The following is a 26,765-nucleotide window of genomic DNA, read 5'->3' on the forward strand; positions in this document are numbered from 1 at the left end:
CCCGGGTAAGTCCCTCTTTTTCCGTCTGTGGGTAGTTAGCTCCGGGGAGCCGACGGGGCTCCCCCCCAGAAAACCAGCGTTGAATGTAATGAAACGCCATTTTCTGGGTGAGTCCCATAGGCTCCCCGGCATCCCTCCCTCCCTCCGGTCGGCGTTTTTTTCGCATTTTTGACATCCAGCCTCAAGAACTGAGGTGTGGGTAGCCGGCGTGGAGGGTCTGGGGCTCCCCCTTCTCCCTCCCGGGGAGGGGAGAAGCTGCACAGACAGCGGCACGGCGACGTGTGACATCACACTAGTTTGCTTTTTTTCTGTTGGGGAGTTCTATCCACTAGTTCGGCTTTTGGTAGCAATTTTAACCAGAATAGGGGTTTGTTTTGGGGCGCTTACCTTTCTGGGTGCCTGTTCCAGTCGATGGCAGACATAGAATGCTTCCAACCACACGGGGGCTTCTATAGGCCATTGCTCCCCTTGCCTCTCTGAGGGGGCCCGGTTCTGGCCGTGGTCCCCGGCAGGCCTAAGAACTCCATACACATGACTGATGCCAAAGTCTGACATTAGCATATCATCCTGGGAAAGCTCCGGGGAGCCTCCGGGACTCGCCCAGGAAATGGCGTTTCATTACATTCAACGCTGGTTTTTTTTTATTTAAGAAACTTGGAGCAGCCTACCTGCCAAACACTGAACGAACCTTCTTGACATTTGTTGTTTCAAAAAAAATCATTTCTTTTTTCTATAAAAAAAGTCATTGCTTTGCAACATCTCAGGAGTCACCCCTTTATATCCCAGCATCATTAGCATTTTTAACCCTTAAACTGCGCAACACGTTATATGACGTGTTGAGTAACTTGCTATAAATTGCGCATCGCGTCAAATGACGTCCTGGAGTACTGCGCAAGATTTAAACAGCCCGCGAATACACGGGGTTCACCTCACCTTCATTAGGGCTCTTGTAAACAGACGCCATTATAAAAAAAATCGTGGACCACATTCCTGGGTGTGAGGTCCTCAGTACTGAGTTAGCCGGGAGCCGGAGATTGGGAGCCGGTCGGCCGAGCGGACAGCACACTGCACTAGTGATCCTGTGGTCCCGGGTTCTATCCTGGGCGCCGGCGAGTAACAATGGGCAGAGTTTCTTTCACCCTATGCCCCTGTTACCTAGCAGTAAAATAGGTACCTGGGTGTTAGTCAGCTGTCACGGGCTGCTTCCTGGGGGTGGAGGCCTGGTTGATGACCGAGCCACGGGGTCACTAAAGCCCCGAAATCATCTCAAGATAACCTCAAGATAAGAGCCACCAAGGCTAGTGCACGTAGCAGTGACCACAGCATCGCCTAAAAATGCCATAATATATATGTGCATGTTATTATTTAGCGATGATAGTATTACAGAAGACCCCTGACTGATAAAAATGACCAGGATTCTGATAATAGCATGATTGTTGTGATAATTAGTGCTGTAGTGGGAGGAGTAACCTTGGTGGGGAGTGTCGGAAAATCCGACACCATTTAATATATCATACAGACAGATAATAATTGCTGCTGTATTACCAACAAGTTACCCATAGAAAACGTAACTTGTAGTGGAATTACCGTCTAAAGAAAACGGGATATCATCACCACATACCATTATAAATTCACCAGCTATTCTGCTGGGAATTATTCTTAAATACATTAGTCTTTGGACTTTACCATCATAAAACATCTCATATAAATTAACTTAATTATCAGTATTAAAGTAGAGTAAATGTGACCCTTCTATCATTTATTGACATCTGGACAATGTAAGCCAGGCGTCAGTGGGGAAGGAGAGCAGCCATTGTTTATACTAGACCAGAGGCGCAGGGAGCAATTCGGCTCCTGTTAATTTTACTTGGACGAAGTGTTATGGAAACCAAAGGTGTACCATTATCAACACGCTGTCATCAAATCAAGTTAAGTGTTCTTTCCGAAACCCATTATCTATCATTAGTGGCCATTAATGTCATTGGGTAGGGTTAGCCGGTTAGAGCACGATATAGCCTCAAACTAAAGGTAATTAAGCCAGGTCTTCATTGTTCCATGTACAGTGTTTTCTCTGAAATACTTGTCATATATAGGATTCTGGCTTTACAGCTAGCGCCCTTTTAACAGGTCAAGACAAGGAAGCAAGACTTTGTGCACCAGTTACTGGGTGATGGAAGCTACCTCAAAGAGGATAATTTGGTGTCTACACCCTAGTTATACCTGGTGGACTAACCTGCTGTACTATAAGATAAGGAACCTCTTCAATGTATGTAGTCTATTACTGTAGTTTGATTGGCTGCATATATATATAAATTAATATAAACCCCCCCTAATGTGTAGAGGATCGATTTGTGAGATTAAGAGATTATTGCAGAAATACAGTCCACTTATCATTATACAAATTGCTATCGAAGTATATAAATTAACGTAAATATAAATTCATATAAATTAAATAAATATAAATCTCACAGGTCGGTTCCCACAGGGAGGGAGGTAACGTTGTCTGCTGACTCTGAGTGACCACCTTTTACTGTGTGGACTTACCATACCAGCTTAGTTGTTCGCTATGGTGAACAAAACATGCAGATACTTATATATAACGTCTGTATATAGTGAATAAAAGTAAAAACAGTATGGTGGGAGGAGAAGGGTGGCGAGTCAGGTGAGGTGAGAGAGGGAGTGACAGCCAGTGGCGAGCTGCCACTGCCACTCAGCATACCAACTTAACCCTTCAATTGCGCATCACATCATATGATGCTTTGACCGACTTGCAGAAAATTGCGCATCGCATCATATGATGCTTTGGAGTACTACGCAAGATTTAAACGGCCCGCGGATACACGGGGTTCACCACACCTTCATCAGGGCTCTCTTCACTCCTTCTCTCTCTTCACTCCAGGGTGTTAGGGGCCTCAGTATTGAGTGAGCTACCAAGCCTGACGCACGCAGCATGACCTCACAGCACTGCTGTTCAGCTTGTGACCACAGCATCGCCTAAAAATGCCATAATATACTTGTTCATGCTATTATGTAGCGATGATATTATTACAGAAGACCCCTGACTGTGATAAAACTGACCAGGGGTTCTGATAATAGCAGGATTGTGGTGATATTTGGCGCTGTGCGCCATGGAGGGAGGAGTAATGCTGTGGGAGGGAGGATGGTGGCGTTATCTTCTGACTGTGTGTGGCCACCTTTTATTGACTGCACTCACCATACCAGCTTAGTGGTTCGCTATGGTGAACACAAATGTAGATACTTATATATAACGTGCGTATAGTGTGAGATAACAGCGAGAGTAGGAGGTTGGGAGCCGCCATTTTGGTGAGGGAGGAGCGTCGTCTGCAGGACTTATCATCTTGTTTACTGATGACCACGATGGTCTTTGGGCACCATACCAGTTTACTTGTACAAGTATGGTGAATAAAACAGGTAGATATTTATATATAATGTGTGTGTATATAGCGTAATAACACCACAAACAGTATTGTTGTAGGAGAAATATTGGTGCGTCTGGCCTTGAGGGCGGCCGCCACCAGCTGACTGTGTGAGTAGCTACGCCTCTGCCTTTACTCACCATACAAGCTTAGATGTACAGTTATGGTGAACAAAACATGTAAATACTTATATATAACGTCTGTATATAAAAGCAAAAACAGTATGGTGGGTGGAGAATGGTGGCAAGTCAAGTGAGGTGAGGTGAGGGAGGGAGTGGCAGCCAGTGGCAGCCAGTCACTGCCTGCCACTGCCACTGCCACTCAGCATACCAACTTAGTGGTTTGTCATGGTGAACAAAACATGCAGATACTTATATATAACCTGTGTATATAGTGTAATAACCGACAAAGTATTTGTTCACTGTTTGATGAACATAATTGAATCAACAATATGCACACCATATTTCTGGGGGGAGCCCCGTCGGCTCCCCGGAGCTATCCCAGGCTGATATGCTAATGTCAGACTTTGGCATCAGTCATGTGTATGGAGTTCTTAGGCCTACCGGGGACCACGGCCAGAACCGGGCCCCCTCAGAGAGGCAAGGGGAGCAATGGCCTATAGAAGCCCCCGTGTAGTTGGAAGCATTCTATGTCTGCCATCGACCGGAACAGGCACCCAGAAAGGTAAGCGCCCCAAAACAAACCCCTATTCTGGTTAAAATTGCTACCAAAAACCGAACTAGTGGATAGAACTCCCCAACCGAAAACAAGCAAACTAGTGTGACGTCACACACTGCCGCGCCGCTGTCTGCGCAGCTCCCCCCTCCCCGGGAGGGGGAAGGGGGAGCCCCAGACCCCCCGCGCCGGCTATCCACACCTCAGTTCTTGAGGCTGATGCTATAGGCGATGGTCGTGTGCTCTGGCTCCGGTATCGCTACTGCACTGTGCTTTGCGTGTGGTGTTAGTTTTGTGGGTGCGAGAGCCAGGAGTTATCTTCAGTACTCGGGCTGCATGCGCCTAGGGCTGCCTTCCCTAGGTGCCCTGTAAGTACTGCCCTTGGGGCTTGGGGCCACCTTCCACAGGCTCCTCGGGGTCTGCCTCTGCTGGTCCGTTTTACCTTTCGGTTTTTCGGCCGCCTGTTGGGCTCTTGGGTGTTCTGTTCTCCCTTGTTACCGGCAGGTAAGAGGCAGTTTGCACTGGTAGGGGCGCAGGGTGCTGCTCAGCTTGTATTTCCCGACATCACGGCCGGCTCTGTTCCTTGGGGTTCGCTGTCCTCTTGCGGGGTTTTGTTTTTCTTTTTGTTTTTGCCTGGTGGGGGGTTCTGTCATTTTATTCAGTTTGTTTTTGCCCTTCCACTGTTCTCCTCGGTGGCGCCCCCTGCTAGGTCCCCGTGAGTGTACACGTCCCTGGGGTTCAGCTTTAGAAGTTTGCTTGGTAGTTTTTGGGCGCCGGTTTGCAGCACCCTGCCTGGGACTACCTGAGCGCGAGTCCTCTTAAAGTAAACGCTCAGGACCCTGGGAATCCCCTAGGGGGCGCGTGGGTCCGATGGATGTGACCCCGGAGTCCCCACTCGCTGTGTGCGAGTTTGAGAGTTGCTCGGTCCCCTTGTCTCAGGGTGACCCTCATTGTTTTTGCCTCTGCCACGCTGCCTGTTGGGTCGGTGATACTTTCGACCCTGAGTCCTGTGAGTGTTGCTGCTTGCTTGTGACTCAGTTTACCCAATCCTCTGATGATTCTATTCGGGTACAGGCGGCACGTGCGTTGCAGTCTAGGTTTCGTCTGTTGCAACGCGCTCGGTTGGTTGCTTCCCCGGATGCCCCGGGGCTGCCCCGCTTTGCTTTTCGAGACCCGGACATGGGGGTGGGGGTCGCTTCGATCCTGGTTCAGTCCGCACCTCCTCGTCCTTCCCCTTCTGTTCGTTCTGGTCCCCCGCCCCTGCTTCCGGCCCCGAAGCGTCTGAGGGTTTCGGGGTCGGAGCAGGGGTTACTTGATCTCGAGACTCGGGCAGCTTCGGGGGTTGCCCCTTCCGGGGGGGCGGCAGAGGCATTCGAGTCTTGTCTCCCGGCCGAAGCTTCAGGGTCTGACCAGTGGGCCCCCCTTCCTCCAGCTTTTCCGGCTGCTCCGTCCTTGTCTTGTGGGGTCGGGGCTTAGGGAGAGGACTCGGCCTCGGGTCCTGTGGTGACGGACCTCGAGGCTGGGGAGGGGCTGACTTGGGGGCCTTGGGCCCCGCTGGACCCCGCCTGGGTTTTTCTTCCCACTGAGCGGGCTTATTGTTACAAGGAGTGGGGTTTTCTTTACCCCCCTCTGCGTACGAGTTGGATTTGGTGTCGGCCCCTCCCTGGGTTCGGTTCCGTGTTCCCCCGGGTACGTCGGTTCCGTCCTTCCGGAGGTTTTCGGCTTATCGCATCCAACCTGGTGTGGTGCGAGCGGCCTTTGCAGCTTACCTCCTGCGTGACCCGGATTATGCCTCGAAAATGGATCCGTCCACGTTCAGGTTTGGGACTTCGTTCCCTTTCTGGCTCCGTTACGAGGTTCCGGAGTCGTCCTGGCTAGCAGACTGCCCCTTGTTTGGTCTGGATTCCTGGCATTCCTTCTGTCGTTCCCGCACGCTGGAGTGGCGGGAAGCTTCCACGGTGCTTCAGGTTTTCCTGGGGGGTGAACTTGAGTACCTGAATGAGTGCTTGTTTGCCCCTGCCCTTCCCCGCGATGTGGGCGTTATTCAGCTCCATGTGCAGGTTCCCTCCCTTTCGGCGGCGCTCGTGGCGGAGGACTTGCACGCCCGGGGCCTTTTGTGTTCAGCCTTGCGGTTCTTTTCCCTCCTGGAGCTGTCCTCGGATTGGCTCGTGGAGGATGTGGGGACGCTTGGATCCGTCCCGGGGTCCGGCACCTTGTCCTCGGCTGCGCGTTCGTCGGCTGCCTTGTTGAAGCTGTTCACGCCGATTTTGCGGGATGCGGTTTCCCTGTTCTATGCTTCCCGTCTCGCGTGTCGGCAGGCGGTGCTGGGTTCCTCCATGGAATCTGCTTGGGCTCTGGCTCTTTGGCGTTCTTCACCTTTTTGTCCTCTCCTGTTTGGGGAGTCGGCCGTGGCACAGTTTATTCAGGCTGCGTCGGCGGCTTGTCGTCCGATGTCGGACTTGTTGGTTTTCCGAGGGTCCCGGGGTGGGTCTTCCCGGAAAGGTCGTGCCAGGGCTCGGGGTTCCTCTTGTCGTGGTAGGCCTCTGGTGTCAGGTTTGGGGTTGGCTCCTCCTGCGGACCCTCCCTCGTCTGGTCGGCGCGGTGTTCGCGCTGTGCGGGGTTCTGGGTCTCGTAAGGGTCGCCGGCCCTTTCGCGGTTTGCCCCCTTGACGGGGCGATGGGGGGGCGGCTTGCGCCCCCCCATTCGCCCCGAATCGAAAGGTCCACGATTCGTGGGCCTTTCGGGTCGTGTTTCGCGGCCTGCGGTGGCGTTGGGTGGCCCCTCCCCCCTTTGGGGGGTCGGGGCTGGCAGGGCAGGCTTCTTCCCCTGCGCTCTGTCGAGTCGTCTTGGAGTGGGTACGCTTGGGCGTCGTCGAAACGACGTCGTCCCTCCGATGGGTTTCCCGTCTGTTTCCGGTTCCGAAACGGGACTGCGCGGACCTGCGGTTCATTCTGGACTTGTCCCATCTGAACCCCTGGGTTCATTGCCCCTCCTTCCGGATGACTACGCTGTCTCAGGTTCGGCTCCTCTTGGAGCCGGGAGCTTGGATGGTGTCCCTGGACCTCCGGGACGCTTATTGGCATGTCCCGATTCATCCGCGGTTCAGGGACTGGCTCGGTTTTGTTGTGGGGCGTCTGAGTTTCCGCTTTCGTTGTCTCCCGTTCGGGTTGAACCTGGCACCTCGCATGTTCACGCGCCTTACACGGGTTGTGGTGGCTCGTTTGCGTCTCCTCGGTGTTCGGGTGTTGGCCTACCTCGACGACTGGCTGGTTTGGGCTCCCAGCCAGTCAGCTTGCTTGCTAGCCAGGGATTTGGTTCTTTCCCAGCTCGCCGAGTTCGGGTTCTTGGTGAACTGGAGGAAGTCCCATCTGGTTCCCTCTCAGGTTCGGACTTGGCTGGGTCTCGTGTGGGACTCTCGAACCGCCTCCTTGTCTCTCCCTCCGGAGTCTCTCCTGCGGCTGCGGTCCCGCCTTCGTCTGTTTCTGGAGGGCCCTCGGGTCACCTGGCGGTTGCTCGAGGGGCTGTGCGGGAGCCTGAACTTCGCGATGGTGGTCTACCCGCCGGGTCGGGTTTGGCTTTGACGGCTGTTCTGGTTCCTTCGGGGTTCCCCCTTCCGCCTCTCTCGCGATCGCAGAGTTCGACCCCCGGGGGCCTTGCGTCGGTTGCTGCGTCACCGGCTTCCTCTTCGGGTTTTGCGGGGTTCAGTGCCTTGGCGCCTACCAGAGCCCTTGCTCGATGTGTACACGGATGCGTCGTCTCTCGGCTGGGGTTTTGTGACCAGTGCTCACCAGGCCGGCCAGGGGCGTTGGGATCTGTCCTTCCGTCGAGCTCACAGTACGGTGCGGGAGTTCGCGGCAGTGTGGTTTGCTCTGGGGAGGATTCGGGTGGCCCGCGGATCGACGATTCGGCTCCATTCGGACTGCTCTCCGGTGGTTCATTGCCTGAACCGCGGGGGTTCGATGCGGTCCTTGTCTCTTTGGGGTTGGTCGCTTCGGGTGACTCGTCTGCTGAGTTCTCGGGGTTTGGCTCTCCTGGCGGTTCACATACGGGGCGTGTCCAACGTCTTGGCCGACGCCCTGTCTCGCTTCGTTCCGCTCTCCACGGAGTGGATGGTCGACGACGAGTCCTTCCGTTGGCTTTGCCAGACGTTCGGGCGCCCCGAAGTGGACCTCTTCGCGTCGGCGTGGTCGCGGCGTCTTCCCGTTTATGCGGCGCCCTTCCCCGATTGCGAGGCCGTCGGGGTCGATGCCTTTCGGCTAGACTGGTCGAGGTGGGGGTTCCTGTACCTCTTTCCCCCAGTTCGGCTGTTGCTCCAGGTCCTGACTCGCTTAGAGACTTACCGGGGGAGGGTTGTCCTTCTGGCACCTTGGTGGCCGGCCCAGCCTTGGTTTCAGGCGCTGGTTGCTCGGTGTCCGAACCTGAGGGTTTTCCCGCGGCTCCGCCTCTTTCAGCAGATCGGGCCGATACTTCACGTAGCTGGTTCGATCTTCTCCTCGAGTCTTCACGTATGGTTTTTTTGACTCGAGTCTATCATCATCTCTATGGTGATCAGGTGGCGGCCTTGTTGGTGTCCCACCTGAGGGCTTCTTCTCGGCGGCAGTATGAAGTTTCCTGGCGGTCCTTCCGTTTCTTTTTGCGTCTTCGTCGTGTTAGCTCCTTGTCTGTTCGGGTGGTCTTGTCCTTCCTCTCGTGGTTGTTTCAGGACCGTCATCTTATGCCTAACACTGTCGCTTCGTATCGTGCGGCGCTGGCGGAGCCGCTTCAGCTTGCTTTCGGTATCGATGTTACGTCTGCGCCGTTTCGCAAGCAGTCTCGTGCATTGTTTCACCTCCAGCCTGCTCATGCGTCGCCTGAGCCGTCCTGGTCTTTGGACAGAGTGCTCGCTTTCCTTTCATCTCCTCGTTTCGTTGTGGCCCCTTCGGTCCAGGATTGTTTTTCCAAGGCACTTTTCTTGTAGGCTTTGGCCTCTGGGGGTCGGGTAGGGGAGCTTCATGCTCTCCTCCGGCCCAGGGGTTTCTGCTCTTTTGGTCGTGGTGATAGTTTTGTTCGTTTGCAGCCGTCTCCTTCTTTTCTGGCGAAGAATGAGACTGCTGCGTTCCGGAGGGGTCCATGGGTGGTTGATGCTTGGTTGGTCAGGCCGGGGGTGCATCATGTTTTGTGTCCGGTTGCGGCGCTTCGCCGTTATTTGCGCGCCACAGCTTCTGTGTCCGGGGACGCGCTGTGGGTTGATCCGGTTTCCCTTCTTCCCTGTTCGCGGGTTCGGGTCTCTCAGGTCGTCCGCAGGGTTATTAGGTCCAGCCAGCCTGCGGTCTATCCCCGTGCCCATGACGTTCGTAAGTTCGCGGCTCTTGCTGCCGTCTTTGGGAATATGTCTTGGTCTGATATTCGGGCGCGGGGATTTTGGCGGTCGAACAGGGTCTTGGCTGCTCATTACCTTGTGAATGTCCCTGGGCCTCGTCGGGCCTGTGTTGCTTTGGGTCGGCGGTTGCAGCCAGTTGTCTCGGCTTCGAGTTGAGGGGTGAGCGACGACCGCCTCCGGGGTAAGTCCCTCTTTTTCTGTCTGTGGGTAGTTAGCTCCGGGGAGCCGACGGGGCTCCCCCCAGAAAACCAGCGTTGAATGTAATGAAACGCCATTTTCTGGGCGAGTCCCGGAGGCTCCTCGGCATCCCTCCCTCCCTCCGGTCGGCGTTTTTTCGCGTTTTTGACATCCAGCCTCAAGAACTGAGGTGTGGGTAGCCGGCGCGGGGGGTCTGGGGCTCCCCCTTCCCCCTCCCGGGGAGGGGGGGAGCTGCGCAGACAGCGGCGCGGCAGTGTGTGACGTCACACTAGTTTGCTTGTTTTCGTTTGGGGAGTTCTATCCACTAGTTCGGTTTTTGGTAGCAATTTTAACCAGAATAGGGGTTTGTTTTGGGGCGCTTACCTTTCTGGGTGCCTGTTCCGGTCGATGGCAGACATAGAATGCTTCCAACTACACGGGGGCTTCTATAGGCCATTGCTCCCCTTGCCTCTCTGAGGGGGCCCGGTTCTGGCCGTGGTCCCCGGTAGGCCTAAGAACTCCATACACATGACTGATGCCAAAGTCTGACATTAGCATATCAGCCTGGGATAGCTCCGGGGAGCCTCGGGGACTCACCCAGAAAATGACGTTTCATTACATTCAACGCTGGTTTTTTGAGTACAGCGATGATTCACTCATTTTATTATATAAATATATCACACTACACACTATTGAATAATATTACAGCGAAAAAACTACGAAAAATCAATCGGAGACATTGAAATAATTAGGTAATTATCTCTTTGTGGAAACTCTGGCCTGACAGCTCGCGATCAACAGACCGCCTGGGACGCACGCTCAGTCAGCGCCTGATTTTTGTCACACTTACCCGCCCTATAGCGGGCAATATGTGCCACTTACAATTTTTTTATTATTTTTCCCGTGATCAGTGAACACAAATTAACAGGTTAGGAAGAAAAAATTATTATTTTTTTTTTTTTTTTGGTATGCGCCTGTGGGTGTCAAATGGTATATAGCTATGCGCCATTTAAGGGTTAATGGTTCGTTATGGTGAACACAAATGTAGATACTCATATATAATGTGTATGTATATGTATAGTGTAATAACAGCAAAAGGGATGTGGGGAAGAAGCCATTTTGGTGAAGGAGGTGGCAACATTTGCATGATTTATCATGCTGGGTAGGGGTGGCCACTAGTGCTGTTTGGGCACTATACCAGCTTAGATGAACAGTTATGGTGAACAGAACATGTAGATAATTGTATATAACGTCTGAATATAGTGAATAAAAGCAAGAACAGTAATGGTGGGAGGAGGATGTGGGTGAGTGAGGAGTCATTGAGGGAGTGACGGTGAGAGGCTGACTGGCAGATGTGGTGGCCACACCTCGCTGCTTTTTGACTTGCAATATCAACTTAGTGGTTTGTTATGGTGAACAAAACATCCAGATACGTATATATAACTTGTGTATATAGTGTAATAACCGACAAATTATTTGTTTATTGTTTCATGAACATAATAATTGAATCAGTAATATGTACACCATAATTTTGAGTACAGCCATGATTCACATACTTTATTATATAATATATCAAACTACACACTATTGAATAATATTACAGCAAAAAAACAAAGAAAAATCAATCAAAGACATTGAAATAATTAGGTAATTATCTCTTTGTGTCCACTCCTGCCTGACATCTGGGGGTGAGCAGACCTCCTCAGACGCACACTGAGTCAGCGCCTCTCTCTTGCCAGACTTCCCCACCCTATAGCGGGCAAAATATGCCACTTACAATTTTTTTTATTATTTTTTCCGTGATCAGGGAACACAAATTAACAGATTTAGAAGAATTTTTTTTTTGTATGCTCCTGTGGGTGACAATGTATGAGAAGCAGCGCAACCCCACCATGCGGTCTCTTCGTCATTCAAACGAGTGGTCGCCATACGAGACGAATTGTCGGCGATCTGGGCGATCATTACCCAAAATGCTCGCCATTTGAAGCGATCGTCACTCGAGGTTCTACTGTATTTACATGAATATCAGCAGTACTTTGTCATAAAAAAATACAAAAGTGATGGTGTGGATTACAATAAAATGAAAAGAAAAAAGCATTGAATGTAATGAATCACCAATTTCTGGGTGAGCCATGGTGGCTTCCTGAGATGGCTCTTAACTGCAAATCACATTTGCTGTGGAGTTCAGTTTATCCTACTGGGGACCTGGCCCCCACTCATGCAATTTTCTATAAATTCATTAAAAGCAAGCTGCATGTAAAGGATAAAATCCAGAGATTGAGAATGGGAAACAGGACTACTGAAAATGAAAAGGAAATGTATGAAATGCTAAATGAATGGGTTCCAATGTGTGTTTGTACAAAATGAGGATTTCAAAGAGCTAGACCCAATACTCTTCAAAGCACACCATAGAATACATAAAGGTATCTCAAGATGAAGTGGAAAAGTTACTCAAGGAGCTAGGAAGAAATAAAGCAGTTGGACCTAATGGAGTTTCACCTTGGGTGCTGTGAGAATGTGCAACTGAGCTGAGCATTCTACTCCAATTAATATTCCAGACATCCTTGTGAACAGGAATCCTAGAAGATATATGGAAAAAGGCAAACTTAGTACAAATCTATAAAAATGGTAGTCGAGAAGAATCTCTAAATTATATACCTGTATCACTAACAAGCATGTGAGTCAAACAGCTTCTGCTGTTGTTTCAATTTCTGCTATTCCATCCATCATGTAATTATTATCATTCTTTTTTCTTGTTTTTTTCCTTTTTCAATTCTATTTATACTTTTGATCTCGATTAGTTTTAAGTTTTAGACTTAAGTGTTTTCTGGGGGGGAAGACCCTTTGGCTCCTCATAGCTATCGAGGCTGATATGTATATCATTAGACTTTGGCATTGGTCAGTGTGAATGGAATTCTAGGCCTACCAGGGACCATGAGCCAGAACCTGGCCCCCCTCAGAGCGGCACGAGGAGCAATGGCCTATAGAAATGCATGTGGGATTTGGAGCATTCTATGTCTGCCATTGACCGGGCCAGGCACCCAGAAAGATAAACTCCCCAAAACAAACCCCTGTTCTGGTTAAAACAACTAAAACAAACGAGTGGACAGAACTCCCCAAATGAAAACGAGCATGACATCACGCGAGCAGCGCCGCACGTCTGCGCAGCTTCCCCTGAAGGGGAAGGGGGAGCCCCAGACCCTCGCGCCGGCAATCCACCCTGCAGTTCTTCGGCTGATGTGATTGTGGCACGGTCGTGTGGCTCCAGCTCCAGATGCTCTCTGTTGTGCTGTGCCTTGTGTTCAGTACTGCTCCTACTGTGGCGTGCGAGCTGGCAGTATTATTCTCAGGTATTCGGGCTGCGTGTGCTTAGGGTTCCCTTCCCTGAGTGTCCTGCAAGTGCTGTTCTTGGGGCTTGGGGTTATCTTCCACAAGTCACCTTGGGGACTACCTCTGTTGGTATTTTGCTGCTTGGTGATTGACCGCCCCGAGTGTGTTGGGGGTTTCCTCGTTTACCTTGGGGTAAGTGGTAGTTTTTGCACTGGTAGGGGCACGGGGTACTGCACAGCTAGTTTTCACCTATAACAGCAGCCACCTATAACAGAGGTACATTGTTCCTCCTGGGTACGTTGTCCTCTTGCATTTTTTTTATTTTTTATTTTTGTTTCTGCCTGGTGGGTGGTCTGCCTTGATGTCCTTTGTCCCCAGTTATATTAGGGTCTTGACCTCTGTTGTTCAGTGGTACCCCCTGCTTGGCCCCGGTGAGTGGACACGTCCCGGGGGTTCAGTTTTAGAAGTTTGTTTGGTAGTCTTAGGTGCTGGTTAGCAGTACCCTGCCTGGGCTTACCCTTGGCGATACCAGTCTAGGAGCCCTGGGAAACTCTGCAGGGGCTCACGGGGGTCCAATGTATACTACCCCTGGGTCCCCTCTCGCCTTGTGCAAGTTTGAAGGTTGCTCTGTCCCCTTGTCTCAGGGCGACGCTCTGTTTTTTGCCTCCTTCATGCTGTCTGTTGGGTCGGTGACACCTTCGATCCAGAGTCATGCAAGCATTGTTGCTTGCTTGTGACTCAAATCACCCAATCAACTGATGACATTATTTGGGTGCAGCTAGCTCAGGCATTGCATGCTAGGTATAGGTTGCATTGCAACGTCCTAGATTGGTTACTTCCCCGGATGACCCGAGGTTGCCCCGCTTTGCTGATAGGGACCCGGACTTGGGGGTGTTGGTCGCTTCGGCCCTGGTTTAGTCCACACCCCCTCGTTCTTCCCCTGCTGTGGTTCATTCTGTCCCCTACCCTTCCCCCCCCTCCCTTGCTTCCGGCTCTGAAGCGTTTGAGGGTTTCAGAGTCCGGGTAGGGTTCAGAGGTTTGTGGGACTCGGGCAGTTTTGGGAGTTGCCCCTTCTGGGGTGGCGATGGAGTCCGTTCTTCCTGCCATAGCACCAGGGTCTGACCAGTGGGCCCCTTCTCTTCCTGCTTTGCCGGCTTCCCCGGCTTTTTCTTGTGAGGCTGGCTGGGGCTTTAGAGGATGACTTGCCTCCGGGGCCTGATGTCTAGGTTCCCGGGGTTTGAGAGGAGCTGACTCAGGGGCCTTGGGCCCCATTAGACCCCGCCTGGGTTTTCCAACCCTCACAATGGGGCTTTCTATGACAAGGAATGGAATTTTCCTTCCCCCCCCCCCCCCCCCCCTCTGCATAATGACTTAGTTAGGGCATCAGCCCCTTCCCTGGTTAGGTTCTGTGTCCCTTCAGGTCCATCGATTCTGTCCTTCCTGTTGGTAATTTTAACCATTTTCTCACCATTCTTGTCTAGGACATGTATTTGTCTACATCATGTCACAATCATGTTCAAATCGTATCGAAATCCTGCATAACCATCGGTCACGGTTGCCAATGGGCCCATATGAGCCTCTGTGATTTTGTGCTTGATTATCAAGTATCTCGAAGGTTCAAGAAGATGTTCGATATGTACTTGTACTTAAAAAATTATTGGAATGTCTGTCAACCTCTAGTGAGGCTTACCTCCAATCCTTTATAGGACTTGTTGGTCCTCTTCTGTACTATTTATGATTTTTCGATACTATATCTAATTATTTTATAATCACATCTTCTCTTCATACTCTGTCTCGACATTACCAATAATCGTTAAATAAGCCTTGTAAGTACCCTCCCCGAAAGACGGGTAGTGCAGCTCGGACCTCATGCATCCTACGCATGGACTGAGGGTAATCTTTTGTTTATGGACTGTGTAAACATGTGTTGGTGTTCCGCGTCCTTTATCACAGGTAATACGCCGCTCTCGCTCATCTTATCTCTCCAGTCATAGCGCCTCTTAAATACTGGGGGAGTTCTGGATTTTATATATGGGGAAGACATTTAGTTCTTTTCTCTGCATACAGGTGTGGGGTGGCTTGGAGTGGCACCGCCTCCACCTCTACACTACTCCTAATCTTCTGCTGCACACGTAACTTTGGACATTATCCACTAGCGATGCTCCCAGAATATTACACGGCTAAGCTGTGTCGTGATATGATAGTGTCTACGCTCTACAGGTGAGATTATACGGTCTGGCGGCACTTTTTAAATTTTGCCCCGAGGGGCAAGTTTATTGGGCAGCGCCACTCATCTTGTGAGTGGACATACCGCCATAGCAGCATGTACAACACTCCCCAAAAGGAAGAAAACACGCTGAGTTGTTCATCTTGTCACTTGTACCCAGACACAGCTGGGACTTGCTTAACTGTCTCAAGTGAACAGCTCTTCAAACAAGAAGATTAACATCTGTCAACCCTTAAAAGCTTACGTTATCTTGCAGGTGCAAAATGTGGGAATCTTTTAAGAACAGTATCAATATTTGACAAATAATGTTTTCCTAATTCAAACAATCTAATGGGTTTATTATTCTACACATACTTCTAATGTCTCTCAGGTGTTCACATTCACATAGATAGTGGTCTAGGCGATGTCCGTCACTCTCATCACAGATTCTGCAACTTCGCTGATCAACAGTTGTTTCCATTCTGTATCTCCATGGATATTTGTATTCAAGACGGATTCTCGTTATTACTGATTCTCTCCCGTGTCCTCCTCCTCTTCGGCCATAATGATTGGGATTGCCAGCTGCAACCATGTTGTGCCATTGTACAGATTCACTGGTTTGTGCTTCTATCCTCCTTTCCTCGGTTACCTTGTCACGGTGATGTTGCCCGACAATACCTCTAAATTGTAGTAGTCTTGGGTGTGAAGTATTCAATATGGTCTCCTTCAGCGCCTTCAGCAGCCAGCACATCTGCTCGTTCATTCCCACATATTCCAACATGGGAGGGGATCCACAGAAACTTGATGACTCTTCCCTGATTGGTAAGTACTCTCACAACTCTCTTAATTTCAGCGACTATTGCAAGATTTCCTTCCCGAATTTTACTTAGGCTTTGCAGTGCTGCTTTTGAATCGGTGCAAATCACTGCACCATTAGTGTTCTGTTGAAGGAACCTTAACACCATAACAATGACAGTTAAGTCTGCTTGCATTGAAGAGGCATAGTTACTCATCCCCCATGTGGTCATCAATAATCTGTGCAGGTATGTTGTTACTTACAAAGGTAGTGAGGCCCCGTTTTCTTTCCCCAGCTGGAAGAGAGAATTTCTGATAACCGCTGAATCTTGGGTTGAAGTCCTCACCCACCAGTGTTTCTTGTAGCACTATGATGTCAGTTTGGTGTTCACGGACGTACTGTATGTCATCATTAATTTTATTGCGAACTCCATTGTAATTCCATTGTAGTATAGTGAGATGTTCTTCCCTATTAGTATCCATTTTGAAGATGTTTGCTAACAGATGCACTTTGAGCATTATTATGATGTTCACTTTCGTTATGTATTCTGTGGTGACCGGTGAGTGCACTGGTGTTACTATGTACACCGGTGTTAGTGTGCTCTGGTGTTCCTGTGTGCACTGGTGTTAATGTGTGCACTGATGTTATGGGAATATTGTTGTGTCCACTGTCATATACCATGACAGCTTGTGCTGCATCACCTTGTACCAGACTGGCATGTTGGGCCTTCACATGATGGACTCTGCTGTTGCAGGAGCTGGAGGATTTGGTCCTGTGTCCTTTTAATTTGATCAAGGGCATTCCCAAGTTCTGTTTGCTTTTGCATTATTTCTTGGACGACTGGATGATTTTGTATCATATTATCAAGTATTGTTTTGATGTGAGTCAGGGTGATGGCTTCTTGGCAGTTAGGAAGAGAGCTGGTTGGTGAGGTAGAGTGGGTGGTTGGTGTGATAGGAGGGGGATGGGGGGGAGGTAGTTGGGATGCAGTGGAGAGTCTGGTTTTGAGGCAGGGAGGGGGTGTAGGTGGCGGTGGTGGTGAGGCACTGTGGACAGGAAGAGAAGTATAGGTGGGTGGGTTTGTGGGAGGGGGAAGATGTGGGTAGGCCTCAGGGGAGCGGTGATGGGCTACATCATTTCCTCCTCAGGCTGCAGTCACTGTACCACCTGCTCCCTGGGCTACATATCCTCCCCTGGTCACTGGTTCACCTGTGGCCTATGTCGATATTCGTTTTGGTCCCTACAAATTATGCCTCTTGCTGCAGTGCTGGTTCCATGCATGGTGGGGTTGCTGGCAATTGACACATTTGGGTGTTACAGCATTATTAGCACTAAGCTTATCCAGACATAGTTTAGTGCCATGAAAGCCACTACAACACCCACACCTAGTTCTCTGACCACATTGCCACGTTCTGTGGTCCCACCGTTGACAGTTTCCACATAAAGATGGACTGCCAATATATCGTTCCACTCTACAAGGCCTTATGCCTGGTAATGAAATAACAGGGGGCAGCCCTCCCTTCCACATAGCGATTGCTTGATTTTTTGGCACTCAGACGATCTGGGGAAGTTCATTAATGTACTCAATAGGAGCATGGATATTGTAGTTTTTAATAATAATTTTGGTCCGTTTATTCTGCGAGTCTACTTCCAACAGTTTAAACCTCTTACCTTCATAGTCATGGTTATGGTTTTTGAAGAACTGCAAGGATCTGGCCCCAAACACCCGCAAAACGACATTGCTACCTACGACATTGCTACCTACAAATCTGCTTTCAATGCGGTGCTGGTCACTATGGGTGCGGGCAGTGTTAATGATCCATCTGTACTTCTCTGCTGATCCCATATCCGTTGCAGTAGAGAAGATTAGGGTGTACCACTCACCATCTTTGGCTGGTTGTTGTTGTGGTCGATGATGATGATGATGCTGCTATCGTTGTGTTTGTGTTTGTTGCTGTTATCTTTGTAGTTGCAGCAATCATTTCCTTTCCTGTCTCTTAGATGTTCTGCTTCTGGCTGATTCATAGCCGCCTTCATCTGCTGATGAATTTTCACTCCCGCCATCACTGTTGGTAGTTCCCAGGGTAGAGCCTCACCCATGCTAGGGTGGGAGTTGTTTTGGTGGCCAGATGTGCTAGGCATACTGTCTTGTGTGATTGCCTGCCTGTGTTGTTGCTGCTGCTGTTGTCATCTTGTCTGACTTCTGCTTTCCCTCATCTATGTGCCTATGACTATGTAGTTGTCATGTGTGGCAGTAAGGGCACTATACAGAACTGTATACTTTAGCTAGGAGGTGAGCTTTCAGGCTCCTCATGTAAACAACACCAGCCGCTCAGGAAGACTGCGACATTAGGGAGGGAGGGCACAGGGGCTATAAGGCCCAGGTACCTGGGAGAAAACCCACAATGCTTCCCTTGTGGAACCCCTGTTACTAACCCACCTTGCAATGTTTGTCTCAATTTCTAGCCAAACCCACACTGTACACCACTCACTATCAACTGTGGTTGATAACCACACTTTTGAGCACCTGCTACTGTTGCAGCTGTGCTATTAGACACTCTAAAGGCTGGGCCATATGGCTAGGCCTATGTCACGAGGACGAGGGCACATCTCGACCATCCTGTGCCAGGGCTCTGGATCAACTGTGTCTGGCGGCACTTTCAGCCAAGCGCTGGTTCCCAATTTTTGGATGAGTGTTGGGTATTGTTTGTAGTGTGTAGACTGGCCAGTTTGCTTGCAATCTTAACACTTTCGCGCACTGAGCATGCGCTCCACGCGTATGCACGAACTACTACTGGCGGTGCAGGCGAGCGTGCGAGTTGAGCGCTCGGCGACATTAAATGTATCCACTCAATTTAACGGTCTCTTTTATACCGATCTGCCGGTAATAACGACCGGTTTGGGAGATCGGTATCTGGAGCCTCGTATACCGGTCTAGTGGTTGATATTACCGACGGTCGGTATTGGGTTTGTTTTGGCATTGGCAGCCCCTCACATGGTGACCAGGCCACCGACCTGATCATCCAGAGTCGTATATTAAATCTTAACTTTCTTTTAAAATGATTCAGTTTTATGAAGAAAATTCTAAATTATTATTAATAAAATATTTTAAAACAATTGTTATTAAGCAAAATTCTTTGTTTTCTTATTAAATACCTTTTATAGTATAGGCAATAGGTATTTTTTTTCCCATGGACCTAGAATGTACTGTGCCTGGCCATGTGACCGCATTGTTTACTGTGAACTCGCGCAGCTGAGAGCAATGTCTCAGAATATTAGCCAGAGAAAATCAGATTCAGACAAAAATAGATAAATTCATGATTTCAACGGTTCGTGAAAGCACCCACTGGGAACTAAACAAATCATGCAGCATCCGCTGGCAACGAGTAATTACCTAAGTGTAATTACCTAAGTGTAGTTACAGGATGAGAGCTACGCTCGTGGTGTCCCGTCTTCCCAGCACTCTTTGTCATATAACGCTTTGAAACTACTGACGGTCTTGGCCTCCACCACCTTCTCACTTAACTTGTTCCAACCGTCTACCACTCTATTTGCGAAGGTGAATTTTCTTATATTTCTTCGGCATCTGTGTTTAGCTAGTTTAAATCTATGACCTCTTGTTCTTGAAGTTCCAGGTCTCAGGAAGTCTTCCCTGTCGATTTTGTCAATTCCTGTTACTATTTTGTATGTAGTGATCATATCACCTCTTTTTCTTCTGTCTTCTAGTTTTGGCATATTTAATGCTTCTAACCTCTCCTCGTAGCTCTTGCCCTTCAGTTCTGGGAGCCACTTAGTAGCATGTCTTTGCACCTTTTCCAGTTTGTTGATGTGCTTCTTAAGATATGGGCACCACACAACAGCTGCATATTCTAGCTTTGGCCTAACAAAAGTCATGAACAATTTCTTTAGTATATCGCCATCCATGTATTTAAATGCAATTCTGAAGTTAGAAAGCATAGCATAGGCTCCTTGCACAATATTCTTTATGTGGTCCTCAGGTGATAGTTTTCTATCTAGAACCACTCCTAGATCTCTTTCTTTATCAGAATTCTTTAAAGATTTCTCACATAATATATAGGTTGTGTGGGGTCTATGTTCTCCTATTCCACATTCCATAACATGACATTTATTAACATTAAATTCCATTTGCCAAGTGGTGCTCCATATACTTATTTTGTCCAGGTCTTTTTGAAGGGCATGACAGTCATCTAAATTTCTTATCCTTCCTATTATCTTAGCATCATCAGCAAACATGTTCATATAATTCTGTATACCAACTGGTAGATCATTTATGTACACAATAAACATCACTGGGGCAAGAACTGAACCCTGTGGTACTCCACTTGTGACATTTCTCCATTCTGATACATTGCCTCTGATTACTGCCCTCATTTTTCTATCAGTCAGAAAATTTTTCATCCATGATAGAAGCTTACCTGTCACCCCTCCAATATTTTCCAGTTTCCAGAACAACCTCTTATGTGGAACTCTGTCGAAAGCCTTTTTTCGGTCCAGATAGATGCAGTCAACCCAACCATCTCTTTCCTGTAATATCTCTGTGGCTCGATCATAGAAACTGAGTAAATTCGATACACAGGATCTTCCAGATCGAAAACCATACTGTCTGTCTGATATTATATCATTTCTCTCTAGGTGTTCTACCCATTTAGTTTTGATTAGTTTTTCCAATACTTTCACTATTACACTTGTCAATGATACAGGTCTATAATTGAGGGGGTCTTCCCTGCTGCCACTTTTGTAGATTGGAACTATGTTAGCCTGTTTCCACCCGTCTGCTACGATTCCTGTACACAGGGATGCCTGAAAGATTAGGTGAAGTGGAATGCTGAGCTCAGATGCACATTCTCTCAGAACCCATGGTGAAACGCCATCTGGGCCAGCTGCTTTGTTCTTACCGAGCTCCTTGAGCATTTTTTCCACTTCGTCTCTAGACACCTCTATGTGTTCTATGTTGTTCTCTGGAATTCTTATTGTATCTGGTTCCCTAAAGATTTCATTTTGTACAAACACACTTTGGAACTTTTCGTTTAGTGTTTCACACATTTCCTTTTCATCTTCCGTGAATCTATTTCCCATTTTCAACCTCTGAATATTATCCTTTACCTGCAATTTGTTGTTTATGAATTTATAGAATAGACCTGGTTCTGTTTTACATTTGTCCGCAATCCCTTCTTCAAAATTTCTTTCTGCCTCTCTCCTCACTGCCGTGTAGTTGTTTCTCGCATCTTTGTATCGCTGGTATGTTTGGGGGTTCGGCCTCTTCCTTTATTGATTCCATTTTTGTGTCTTTCGGTCTCTAGCCCTCTCGCAATTTCTATTGAACCAATCCTGTTTCCTAGTTCTGCATCTCTGTTTTGGTATAAATTTTTTTGTGCCTTTATCATATATTTCACAAAACTTGCCATACATCTCATTCACTTCCTTGCCTAGCATCAAGTCTGTCCAATTATACTCACTAAAAAAATTTCTAAGGTCACCATAATGTCCTCTCCTGAAGTCTGGTTTTTCAACTGCTTCAACCTCCTTATTTTCTTCCAGCTTATAACGCATTGCATACTTTATTCCCAAAAAGACATGGTCACTTTTACCCAAGGGAGGAAGGTACTGAATGTCAAATATCTCTTCCTCCTTCCTGGTAAATATCAAATCTAGCATGGAGGGAACGTCCCCTTCCCTCATCCTCGTAGCTTGTTTAACATGTTGATACAAGAATGTTTCCAGGATGAGGTCTACAAATTTACAGGTCCAAAAATCTTCTGTTTTAGCTTCATATGCTTCCCAGTCTATGGATTTCAAGTTGAAGTCACCGACTATCAACAGTCGTGATCTATCGTTATCCGCTCTCGCTATAATCTCTCTCATTATTGTTATAAGACCTTCACGTTTACTATCTAGCTCCTCCTTTGACCATGTGCTGCTTGGCGGTGGACTATATGCATTTATCATCATTAGTTTATCATCCTCATAGCAGATCTCTAGTGCTATTATGTCAACTTCTTGTGGATTGGCAGTCATTATTTCCTTCACCTTTAGGTGTTCTTTTACCAGCACAGCAACGCCACCGCCTTTCCTAATTTTTCTGTCCCGTCTCCAAATTGAGTAGCCCCTTGGGAATATGACCTCATTTAAAATTACATCTTCAAGTTTTGTCTCCGTGAGTGCAACAATGTCTGGTGTCTGCAGCTGTATTACATCACTTAACTCCAGTATCTTCGATCTCACTCCATCTATGTTGGTGTATGCAATCTTCAGGAACTTGTTCCCCCTCTCCTTATTCTTCACTTCCCCTCTCTCTATTGATTTTGTTGGTTTGCCTTTATGTACCACTTTACTGGTTTGCCTACCCCTATCACTTTGTAGAAAAAAGAATTTATTTCTTCTTCATTCCTGCTCTCATTTAAATGTTTTGCCTCGGCGAGGTTCAGTTCCAGCTTCTCTCTATCTTCTTTTGAAAGATCTCGTCTTAATGACCACCCTTTCCCATCCTCATCCCTTTGCAATTTTCTAGCATTCCTAGCATAGCTAGAGTGCCCTACAAGCCATGCTGCATCCGCAGATGCTGAATTCCCATCAACAAGTCGTGCAGCCTCCGCCGGCAACGAATGCTCTGCAAGCTATGCTGCACCCACCGCTGCTGAATTCCCATCAACAAGTCGTGCAGCCTCCACCGGCAACGAATGCTCTGCAAGCTATGCTGCACCTGCCGATGCTGAATTCCCATCAACAAGCCATGCAGCCTCCGCCGGCAACAAATGCTCTGCAAGATATGCTGCACCTGCCGATGCTGAATTCCCATCAAAAGTCGTGTTGCCTCCACTAACAATATAAAATATGATTGAAAGGCATATAAATTAGTGTAAAAAGTGTTGATAGAGTACAGTATTGTAAGTGTTAATGATTATTTAAGCCTTGACAAAAAGATACTGTACAGTGTAAATATACAGTAGAAATAATTTTCAATTGTGAATTACAATTAGAACTCATGTGAATTAGTAGTAAGGCTAGCTGTTGTGTGAAGTGAATGCCTGAAAATAAGTGTACATACTGTATGTACCCTGTATACAGTACTGAACAATATAAAACGAGCGTTGCAGAGGATGACGTAATCTTCACAGCTTCGTAATCTTCAGCTTCATTACAAGTAAGTCAATTTACCAATTTTAATATAGTTTTACAACATATTAATTGTTTTTTTTCAACAAAAGCTACATATTAATCTCTGCAAATGTATATTCTATCATTAGCAGAGAAAAAATGAGCTCAAAATATTTTGTCTTGGCTAGCTCTCAGTGACAAGGCTCGATCGCTATTGTATGGCCTGGATGCCACAGCCTGTGTCATAACATTAAAAATACATTACCTGCACTGTTCAGGGTAAAACAAAACACATCTCTAAAATTTTATTGAGAAAATATTAACAATCACTGACTGATACATGAAATATTTTGCAATACAAAGGAATAAACCAATTTTTTCCCACCCATCTGGACTTGATCAGACCGTGTTCACACATCATCCATGCAGCAGCCACCAGCTGGCTTAATCGTTGGCGTGGCACTAAATTGGAACGCAATTACACAATGAACTTTATTTAATTTTACTTATACAGTATAAAATATATCCTACCTGAATGTTACTTGAAAAATTACCCAACCCGACTTAACTTCGAAAATAACGGAGTTCCGGAAATAACGACCAGGGTACAGCCCCATATAGGCCATTAAATTGAGTGGCTACTGTACACTCGTTTCAGTTTTCTCGCCTTAATTCTCGTGCTACATTGTTTGTTTTGGTATCATTGTGTTCGCAATAGAATTCCCTACAGGTTTATATGCATATAAGGTGATCAGCCAAGCATGACTCCCCACAGCAAAACCTAAAGTCGGCAAAAGTTACCCCATGAGCGCATAAAATCAGTCAAATGTGTATACTCATTTCAGTTTTCTCACCTTAATTCTCGTGCTACGTGGCTCGTTTTGGTATCATTGTGTTCACAATTAAATTCCCTGCAGGTGTTGTATATGCATATATTGTCGCAAAGCCAAGCGTGACTCCTTTTAGTGAAGCCTAAAGTTACCCGTGAACGAGCACCAATTTGCACATAGCAGCCAAATGTGTATACTCGTTCAGTTTGATAACATCAATTTTTGTGTTACGTCTTTCATTTTGTATCAAATTGTTTGCAATAAAAAGGCGCGTATTTTAAAACTAGTCTCATAATAATAGAGCAATAAATGGAATTTGAACACATATTTTAATTTTTGACGCTCATCATCACAAAATTATTTATATCTTTCCAGTGTTCTGACATAAATTTTTGTGTTACGTCTTTCATTCTGGTATCAAATTGTTTGCAATCTAAAGGCACACATTTTAAAACTAGTCCCATAATAATAGCAAAATAAATAGAATTTTAACAAATATTTTAAAATTTTTATCAAAAATGTATTTATAATCTTTCAATTGTTCTGACATCAAGTTTCGTGTTACATCTTTCATTTTGGTATCAAATTGTGCGCACTCTAAAGGCGCTCATTTTGAAACTATCCCGAAGTCGATCTGATAATAAATGAATTTTATACAAATATTTTGTTATCGGACGCACATCATGTCTGATGCTCGGACTCGAGAAAAAAAAATCAGACGCGAGGGTCTTTCGAAGAGTGCGATAGTGTTACCGTGACCTTACCATGTACGTATATATTGTTCTTCGTTATACTCTGGGGCGCAGTCCCGTATTTCGGTAACTTTTGTTGAGTCTTTCAGTGACTGAATCTTTTCTTTCCTCTGGGCACTCCTTTATTGACTCCTTCAATGCTATCTAGACACTCATTCATTGACCGTCGTTCAGCGCCTGGCTGCGCCCTTATATATACATTAGAGTCTCTGTATATATAGTTGATCATGTACATTACGTTACACACAGAAATCACAATAGCGTGATGCATCAAATGAACAAATCCACAAGGGTCGTGACGAGGATTCGAACCTGCGTCCAAGATCATCCCAAATGCTGCCTTTATCAACTGAGCTACGACATGGTCAAAAAGAGTTGAAACCGAAGTTCTACTGAACTTATTGGATCCTGCAGCCTCTCCGAGACAAACCAGGGTTTTACACAACTCCCCCATGCACTCGAGCTATGTCAATAGGCCGTTCTCCCTCTTCGCCCTTACTTCATTACACACAGAAATCACAATAGCGTGATGCATCAAATGAACAAATCCACAAGGGTCGTGACGAGGATTCGAACCTATGTCCGAGATCATCCCAGACGCTGCTTTTATCGACTAAGCTATGACATGGTCAAAAGGCGCTGCTTGCTCGGTGTCCACACCCAGGGGTTTTCCCGTGGCTCTGCCTCTTTCAAATGATCGGTCCGGTCTGTGACGAGACTTGTTCGGTCTTCTCCTAGAGTCTTCAAGCCTGGTATTTTTGACTCGAGTCTCTTATCATCTGTTTGGTGATCAGGTAGCTTCGTTAATGGGGTCCCACCCGCGTGCTTCGTCTCGGTGGCAGTATGGGGTTTTCTGGCAGTCCTTCCTTTTTCTTTTTGTCTCTTCGTAGGTATACAGTATTGCGCTTTTTGTTGATGTGGTCTTGTCCTTCTCTCGTGGAGGTTGCGGATCGTCGGCTTGCCACATACTGTCGCCTTGTCTCATGCTGCACTGGAGAGCCGCTATGGATTGCTTTTGGTTTTGATGTTCCTTCTGCACTGTTTCGCGAGCTGTCTTGGGCGTTGTTCACCTCCGGCCTGCTCAGGCTCTGCTTGAGCCATCCTGGTTTTGGACAGGGTGCTCTTTTCTTTCTCTTCTCCTCAGTTTATTGTGGCCCCTTCGATTAAGGTTTGTTTATCGGTAGTGTTTGCTTCTTCGGGTTCTGGAGGTCAGTTTGTTCATTTGCGGCCGTCTCATCTTTTCTGGCGAGGTTTTCCAGAAAGTGGGGGGGGGGGGGTCCCTGTGGTTGTTGATGTTTCGTTGGTTAGCCAGGAGTGCATGTTCTTGTGTCTGGTTGTGGCTCTTGGCCATTGCCTGCGTGCCGCAGATTCTGTGGCCCTGGATGCACTTTGGGTTGACCTGGGTTCCCTTCGTCCCTGTTCCAGGGTTCGGGTCACCCGGGTCGTTTGCAGGGTCATTTGGTGTTGCCAGTTGTTTTGCTTTCGGGTTCGGGCTCGAGGTTACTGCCTCCCTGGTTTGTCCCTGTTTTGTCCTTGGCTTTGGGTACTTAGCTCTGGGGAGTCAAAGGGGCTTCCCCCAGAAAACCAGCATTGAATCTAATGAAATGCCATTTTCTGGGTGAGACCCAGAGGCTCCCCGGCAACCCTCTCTCTGGCATTTTTTTCACATGTTTTTGACATCCAGCCTCAGAACTGCAAGGTGGATCGCCAGCACGGGAGTCTGGGGCTCCCCCTTTCCCCTCCCGGGGAGGGGGGAGCTGCGCAGACATGCGGCTCGGCTCGTGTGATGTCATGCTCGTTTGCTCGTTTTCATTTGGGGAATTCTGTCCACTCTTTTGTTTATTTTAGTCGTTTTAGCCAGAATAGGGGTTTGTTTTGAGGCACTAACCTTTCTGGGTGCCTAGCCCGGTTGATGGCAGACATAAAATGCTCCAAATCCCATGTGCATTTCTATAGGCCATTGCTCCTTGTGCCTCTCTGAGGGGGCCAGGTTCTAGCTCGTGGTCCTCTGTAGGCCTAGAACTCCATTCAAACTGATGCCAAATTCTAATGATAGTGTACATATCAGCCTGGATAGCTCCGAGGAG

At 47.7% G+C, this 26,765-nt stretch overlaps 1 protein-coding gene across 5 annotated transcripts in view; it reads left to right on the plus strand.

The window, feature by feature from the left end:
- The window catches only part of LOC123772179 (transmembrane protein 138), a 137,789-nt gene that overhangs the window by 105,751 nt on the left and 5,273 nt on the right, over window positions 1-26,765 (plus strand). For 4 of the 5 annotated variants that reach the window (XR_011224049.1, XR_011224047.1, XR_011224048.1 and 1 more), the window contains exon 5: window positions 22,558-23,142. The exons of the other annotated variant lie outside the window; for it this stretch is intronic. The gene's annotated coding sequence lies outside the window, so the exon portion shown is untranslated. The remainder of the gene's footprint in view (window positions 1-22,557; window positions 23,143-26,765) is intronic. 5 annotated transcript variants of the gene reach the window in all.

Source organism: Procambarus clarkii, chromosome 69 (genome assembly GCF_040958095.1).
Source record: "Procambarus clarkii isolate CNS0578487 chromosome 69, FALCON_Pclarkii_2.0, whole genome shotgun sequence".
In the NCBI taxonomy this organism is placed as follows: domain Eukaryota; kingdom Metazoa; phylum Arthropoda; class Malacostraca; order Decapoda; family Cambaridae; genus Procambarus; species Procambarus clarkii.